We start from the raw sequence: 7651 nt of genomic DNA, 5'->3' as shown, positions 1-7651 counted from the left end.
CTTCTTCCTTTCCAACTTGGATGCACTTTATATCTTTCTCTTGTCTGATTGCTGTATCTAGAAATGCCATTACTATGTTGAATGACAGTAGTGAAAGTGAGCATCCTTGTTGTGTTCTAAATCTTAGAAGACGTTTTTCAGTTTTTCTCTATTCTGTGTGATATTCGCTGTTGGTCTGTCATACATCACTTTTATCATGCTGAGGTATGTTTCTCCTGTCCCCAGTGTTTTGACGGTTTTTGTCATGAAGGGGTAATGAAATTTATCAACTTGGTGTTCTACTCCGCTGTGGCTGTGCTGGTACCTCAGGTGCAAGACAAAGTCTCCTTTACTTTTTCTTCTGCTTTTCACAAGCAGAACAAGTTTTGCCCCATAGGCACCACAGCTGGTAATGTGCTGAATCTTACCTGAAGCTAGCAAGTCTCAGAGGGTCACCCAAGGCCCTCAATGTAGTGCCTGGGTATTGCTGCTGGTTATTCAGGGTCCAAGGGGGCTCTTCAGTTAACAGGTGATGAATGCTGCCAGGACTGAGTACTTACAGACTCCACGGGGCTGGCTCAAAATGTCATATACTTTGTTAGGTAATGTTCAACATCATCAAAACTTTGGGATTTGCAGTTCCTTTAAGACCTTATCTTATAGACACCAACCTTTGTTGTTTAAACGGGAAATAGTAGTGGCTTCAATTACATTGTGCTAGAAAGCAGTTTTAAATCAATAATCATTTTCTAATATATGAATTAATCTCAATTTTTCAACTTTGGAATTAATGTATAAAGGTATCAATTTAAAAGCTACTTCAACTCAAAAGTTGAGTCTTGCTAAATATGGTATAATGAAATGAATATGAGAGATACTGAAGAAATAATGTAATGCAGTGTCCAAGTTATACATATGTAATAAAATCACCAGCATTAATCACTTATGCTGCAAAGATAAGTTAATTAGCTAAGTAACAACTGAATTGTTTTCAAACTGGATTTATAAATTACTTTCCATGTTTTTATTCAAGGTAGCATATAGGTTTAACTAATACAATTTTAGATCTTTATTTTTTCTTATTAGCTAAATAATTCTCACACTGATTAAAATAGCAAGGATATATAATTCCCATTTGATGATACCTCTTATCTGCCATAGATATGTAAGTTCTTACATATATAAGTAAACAAAGTAATATGATTAAATATTTATTGGTCACTAAAAATAATAAGTAGTAATTCAATTTTAAAATGAATACTATTAATACATATTATATTATTAAAAATAAACAGTTTGGATTGGCTATAAAAATTATAAATGTAATTAAGTATGTCAACATTAAGTGGAATTTTTGAATAGTAATGATTGAAAAACATTCATAGTATATGTGTATATGGGCTTAATAGTATCCAGTTTTTCAAATATCTACCTACATGTATATGCATCTGTTAATATTATTTAGTCTATATGCATTAAGTTTGTACCTATTAAAGTGACAACTTTTGGTAAATTTTCATCAGAATACATTTAAAAACAGTAATTTATACCATGATGGTGATTAAGAAATATTGTGTTTAATCAGATGTCATATGCCTTTTTAATCCTTATAGAACAAAAGGAACATTTGATCATCTCAAGTGGTTCTTAGTTATCATCCATCTTATATTGTGATCAGAAAATAAGAGAGGATACAAAGATACCTTTAATAATTAGGCACATGATTACAAATATTTCTTATTTTAATTTTCTTGAGGATTCAAAAAAGTGAAATATACATTTAAAGCCAATGACTGGCAGTATTTTGAGCTAATGAAACATTTTTTTTTTTATTTTAAACAGAAATTCAACTCTATGTGTCCAGATTCCCACAGTAAGGCTTCTTGATGGTGAAGAGATTCACCCTCTTTCTGTGAAATTTCCAAAAGGCAGAGTCATCCCAGGCTCTCACAGTGGAATTAATGATAAGCTCACTTGCCACCTCAGTTTCAAGTCATCTAAGCCTGTATCATTTTTTACCAATCTTCTTTTCTGTGATGACAGAAAAAACTGGTAAGACATCTAAATGTACATTATTTTGTATCTGACATTAAAGAATAACATATTTATATTTTACACCATGGTAAAATGTTAAAAAGAGAGGGATCTAATATAATAACCTTGGACATAAAGATTATTTCTAAAGTTCCCAATGTAAGTGTGCTCTCTCAAAAAGCAGCATAAGAGTGGCTACCAATTTATACTCTGGAGCTAGACTGCCTGGGGTCAAATCCAGGCTTTGTTAACATTACTTCTGAGACTCTGAGTTTCCTCATCTATGAAATGGAGCTAATAGCAGAACCTATCCCATCTGTCATCATGAAAAGTACAGTGAGTTAGTAATAATTGAGCAATTGGACAGGAAATAACCCAAAGGAAATGCTAAATAAGTATCAACTGAAAGTGAGAAATAACAACATAATGATTTCACTACAATATAACTTTGTTGCATGTTACTTTAACGGGGTGAGGAGATTTCAAATACACCTTGGTAAAATGGTATTTCTGGCTATCTTATCTTGTAGGACCAGAAATACCATTTTTACATCATATCCTGAAATAACCTGACTAACTAAACGGCAAGAGGTTGAAGTGTAGAGCTATAAAGTTTGTTTAAAAGGCTTATAATGAAAAGTAAAATTAGTGTCAGAGTATGTTCTCTATGTGCTCATTTATTAACATTTAGAGGCGTCATTTGTATATTTGTAGTCAAAGGACTGATTCATGTGTTTGGCATTAGGAGAGGGACATCTCTCTTCTTAATACGTAGAAATATCTTCTTCTTAATACATCATATTTCACAACATCCCATTTCAATCCTCAGCAGATTTGTGATAAATTAGAGCTATTGGAACTAATTTAGAAACTTTGCAAATCATAGATGAGCAACAAAAGACTTTTCTGTACACCCGGATAAACAAGGCACTGAGGCCGTAAGCATTCCCCAGAGCCTTAATGCTGGCAGATCCTTTTACTGGTGACTGGTTAACTCCTTATCTGGTTTTCTGTAGTGAATGTGATCAGATCCTCTTACTCTTCTCTACTCTCCAGTGCTGTCCTTGCCTTTTTCTCTTTAGGCATCCCATTTCTGATCTCATTGAGATAAATGAGATCTTCCAGAAAGGAATTCCTCAAGAGCTTCCTTTTCATTTTAGAATTTCTGTGAAATAAATTATACTCATTTATTATTGGTAATCTATTAGCATATATTTATTGTAGGCAAACCATGTGTGTACTCTGCCCAAGATTTAGGTAAAGAAAGGGGGCAAATCCTTGATGGATGTCAGTGTGGTAGGTTTTTTGCCCTATGTTGAAGCCTTTATTTGCATCTGGTTTGTTCATATGGAAGCCCATGGGCCTAATTAAAAATATAACACTGATTTCTTGATTTTTTTGCTTTCTTTTACTTTGTAAGATTCTTTCATAATGTGGCTTCTCTTGGGGGCTAACCTGCTTGGGTTTTAATTTTGTTTTCTTTAGATTTTGTCACATTTGGATTGGCTCAACCAGCTGGAAATCTGTGAATAATAGCAGGAATAAACATTCCCATCCACAATAATATGCTCGCAGCTCAGAGACTGTACACCCTACTTGTGTCTTACCCAAATTCCCCAAAAAGTCTGGGGATAGAAGTTTTATTCAATTGGTGCAAAAGCAATTGCAGTTTTTGCCATTATTTTCAATGTCAGAAAAACCACAATTACTTTTGCACCAACCTAAATATATATCTGTGTGAGAAATGGTGACGTGAACAAGGAGTATTATAAACAGTAAAATGAAGCATGAGGTGTGGAGGCTAAAGTAACCCATATTTTAATGGCATTTTTGTTGTTACGGTTTGGTGAATTCTGGCAAGACTTAGCTGGGAGATGAAACTGCAAAGGCAGCAGAAACAGCTTAGGAAAGTCGTCCATGCTCTGCTTTGCTATTCGTGAGTGAGAAATAGGGTGAGAACCAGGGGAGTGTGATGTTATGGATATCAAGGTTGAACAAATACAGGAAGCATAAGGTCCACAGCTATTAATTAATACAAGTCAGGTACTACTCATAGGCTAGATCTCATGGAATCCACACAGTAGTCCTGAGAAGTGGGGTTTTTTTCTTTTTTTTTGTTTCTAGATTGTCATCTCTGTTTTATAGAAGAGGAATCTAAGGCTCACAGTGTGACCTAACTTATCCAAGCTCACTCAAACATTAAATGGGGGAGCCAAGAATGTAAACCATATTTTGGTTTCCAAAGATTTTCCACTTAGTCACCTTATTTTAAATACCATTTAGACTATAAATAATTATATAGAAATTTTTATAATAAGCATACATTTTTGAGGGTTACACTACTGTATGTCATATATAGATTTTCCAGAGAATAAGAGATGTTTTCTTTCTTTCCTACTCTTCTGCATGTTATTTCTCTCTCTCTCTTACACATACACACACACTAGTGTGTTCCACTTATAGTAATGATAGAATTACAGTCTACTTAAGTACTGAGACATTATTAATTTATTTTGCTCTATATATTAATTAATGAGGCAAAAGCTCATGAATTGTCTCTGTGGTTATAGCATAAAATCAAATATGAAACGTGACTGTGTATTCAAAGAACGTAGTTGTTGTGGTTCCAATGACATCAGGAGCATTGGCCCTGCACATTTGTTATTGGCCAGTGTTCAGAAGTGTTAGTGTCTCATACAGTTTGGCTGTGTCCCCACCTAAATTTCATCTTGAATTGTAGCTCTTATAATCCCCACGTGTCATGGGAGGGACCCATTAGGAGGTAACTGAATAATGGGGGTGGGTTATCCTGTGCTGTTCATGTGATAGTGAATAAGTCTTACGAGACATGATGATTATATAAAGGACAGTTCCCCTGCACGCTCTCTCTTGCCTGCCACCATGTGAGATGTGCCTTTGCTTCTCCTTCACTTTCTGCCATGATTGCGAGGCCTCCCCAGCCATGTGGAACTGTGAGTCCATTAAACCTCTTTTTCTTCATAAATTGCCCCATATTGATATTTCTTCAGAGCAGTATGAAAATGGACTAATATGGTAAATTGGTACCACAGAGAGTGGAGCGCTGTTGTAAAGATAGCCAAAAATGTGGAAGCGACTTTGGAACTGGGTAACAGGCAGAGGTTGGAACAGTTTGGAGGGCTCAGAAGAAGATAGAAAAATGTGTGAAAAGTTGGAACTTCCTAGAGACTTGGAGGGCTCAGAAGACAGGAAGATGTAGGAAAGTTTGGAACTTTCTAGAGACTTGTTGAATAGCTTAGACCAAAATGCTGATTGTGATATTGACAACAAAGTTCAGGCTGAGGTGGTCTCAGATGTAGGTAAGGAACTTGTTGAGGAATACAGTAAAGGTCCCTCTTACTATGCAAAGGGACTGGTGGGATTTTGCCCCTGCGCTAGAGATCTGTGAAACTTTAAACTTGAGAGAGACGATTTAGGGTATCTGGCAGAAGAAATTTCTAAGTGGCAAAGTGTTCAAGAGGAAGCAGAGAATAAAAGTTTGAAAAATTTGCAGCCTGTTACTGCAGTAGAATAGAAAAACCCATTTTCTGTGGAGAAGTTCAAGTCAGCAGCATAAATTTGCTTAACTAACAAGGAGCCAAATGCTGATCACCAAGACAGTGGGGAAAATGTCTCTAGGGCATGTCAGAGATCTTCACAGCAGCCCTCCCATCACAGGCCTGGATGCCTAAGAGGGAAAAATGGTTTCCTGAGCCAGGTCCAGGGTACCCCTGCTGTGTGCAGCCTAGGGACAAGATGCCCTGTGTCCCAGCTGCTCCAGCTGTGGCTAAAAGGGGTCAAGGTATAGCTCAGGCCATGGCTCCAGAGGGTGCAAGTCCCAAGCCTTGGCAGCTTCCATGTGGTTTTGAGCCTACAGGTGCACAGAAGTCAAGAGTCAAGGTTTGGGAACCTCCCCCTAGATTTCGGATGATGTATGGAATCACCTGGATGTCCAGGCAGCAGTTTGTTGCAGGGTGGAGCCCCTATGGAAAACCTCTGCTAGGGCAGTGTGGAAGGGAAATGTGGAATCAGAGCCCCTACACAGAGTCCCCGCTGGGGCACTGCCTAGGAGAGCTGTGAGAAGAGGCCCACCATCCTCCAGACCCCAGATCCACCATCCTCCAGCCCCTCGATCCACTGACAGCTTGCACCATGCGCCTGGAAAAGTTGCAGACCCTCAATGCCAGCCCGTGAAAGCAGCCAGAAGGGGGGCTGTAACCTGCAATGCCACAGGGGCGGAGCTGCTCAAGACCATGGGAACCCATCTCTTGTATCAATGTGACTTGGATGTGAGACATAGAGTCAAAGGAGATCATTTTGGAGCTTTAAGATTTGCCTGCCCTGCTGGATTTTGGACTTGTATGAGGCCTGTAGCCCCTTTGTTTTGGCTAATTTCTCCCATTTGGAATGGCTGTATTTACCCAATACCTGTCCCCCATTATATCTAGGAAGTAATTAACTTGTTTCTGATTTTAGAAGCTAAGAGGTGGAAGGGACTTGGCTTATATCAGATGAGACTTTGACTGTGGAATTTTGAGTTAATGCTGAAATGAGTTAAGACTTTGGGGGACTGTTGGAAAGGCATGATTGGCTTTAAAATGTGAGGACATGAGATTTGGGAGGGGCCATGGGTGGAATGATGTGGTTTGGCTATGTCTCTACCCAAAGCTCATCTTAAATTGTAGCTCCCGTAATCCCCATATGTCGTGGGAGGGACCCAGTCAGAGGTAATTTAATCAGGGGGTTGGGTTTTTCCTTGCTGTTCTCATGATAGTGAATAAGTCTCACAAGTCCTGATGGTTTTATGAAGGGCAGTTCTCCTGCACACACTCTCTTGCCTGCTGCCATGTGAGACGTGTTTTGCTTCTCCTTTGCCTTCCACCATGATTGTGAGGCCTCCCCAGCCATGTGGAACTGTGAGTCCATTAAACCTCTTTTTCTTTGTATATTACCCAGCCTTGGGTATTTCTTCATACAGTATGAAAATGGACTAATACAGTGTCATTAACAGCAAAGCTGATATTGAAGTGTCTGCTCTATGAATTTATTGGCACACAAACTCCTGGAAAGTACCTGATTTAGTTGTCCACTCAAAACCAATAAAAATTGATTGTTTTCCTAATCATGGATGAGATACAGCAGAGTAGAATGATTGACCTTTTCTTAAAAATAACTAACCACATTCTTGCTTAATTTTGCAAGTTGCCACATTTAAGTAACTGGATTATATATATCCTCTGTCTTTAAAACAGGTACAATAAAAATTTTGCACATAAAGGTAAATTAATGCATTTTTAAGTGTTTTAAATAATAAAAATTATAATTCTTACATTTTTCATTGAGGTTTTAGTTAATCATTACATTCAAACTTTAGAGATAAAACCCTAACTCATAGGCTTTGTCGCAAATGTACTTTTTTCTGGTGAGAAATATATTTTTAAATAGGCAGGTCTGATGTTTAAAACTGAGAATATACAGCTGTTAATTATATTAGCTCTTTTCCTCTATTCAGTAGCATTTTATCAATCATGTTATGGGTTTATAAACACTTTTGCTGCATGATAAAGCTTCTTATACTTACTCTCATTGACAATCACTTAAATGGAAATTATACTATTTT

The sequence above is a fragment of the Nomascus leucogenys genome, unplaced genomic scaffold, assembly GCF_006542625.1.
Source record: "Nomascus leucogenys isolate Asia unplaced genomic scaffold, Asia_NLE_v1 Super-Scaffold_664, whole genome shotgun sequence".
Lineage (NCBI taxonomy): Eukaryota > Metazoa > Chordata > Mammalia > Primates > Hylobatidae > Nomascus > Nomascus leucogenys.
This window is presented reverse-complemented; position numbering follows the sequence as displayed.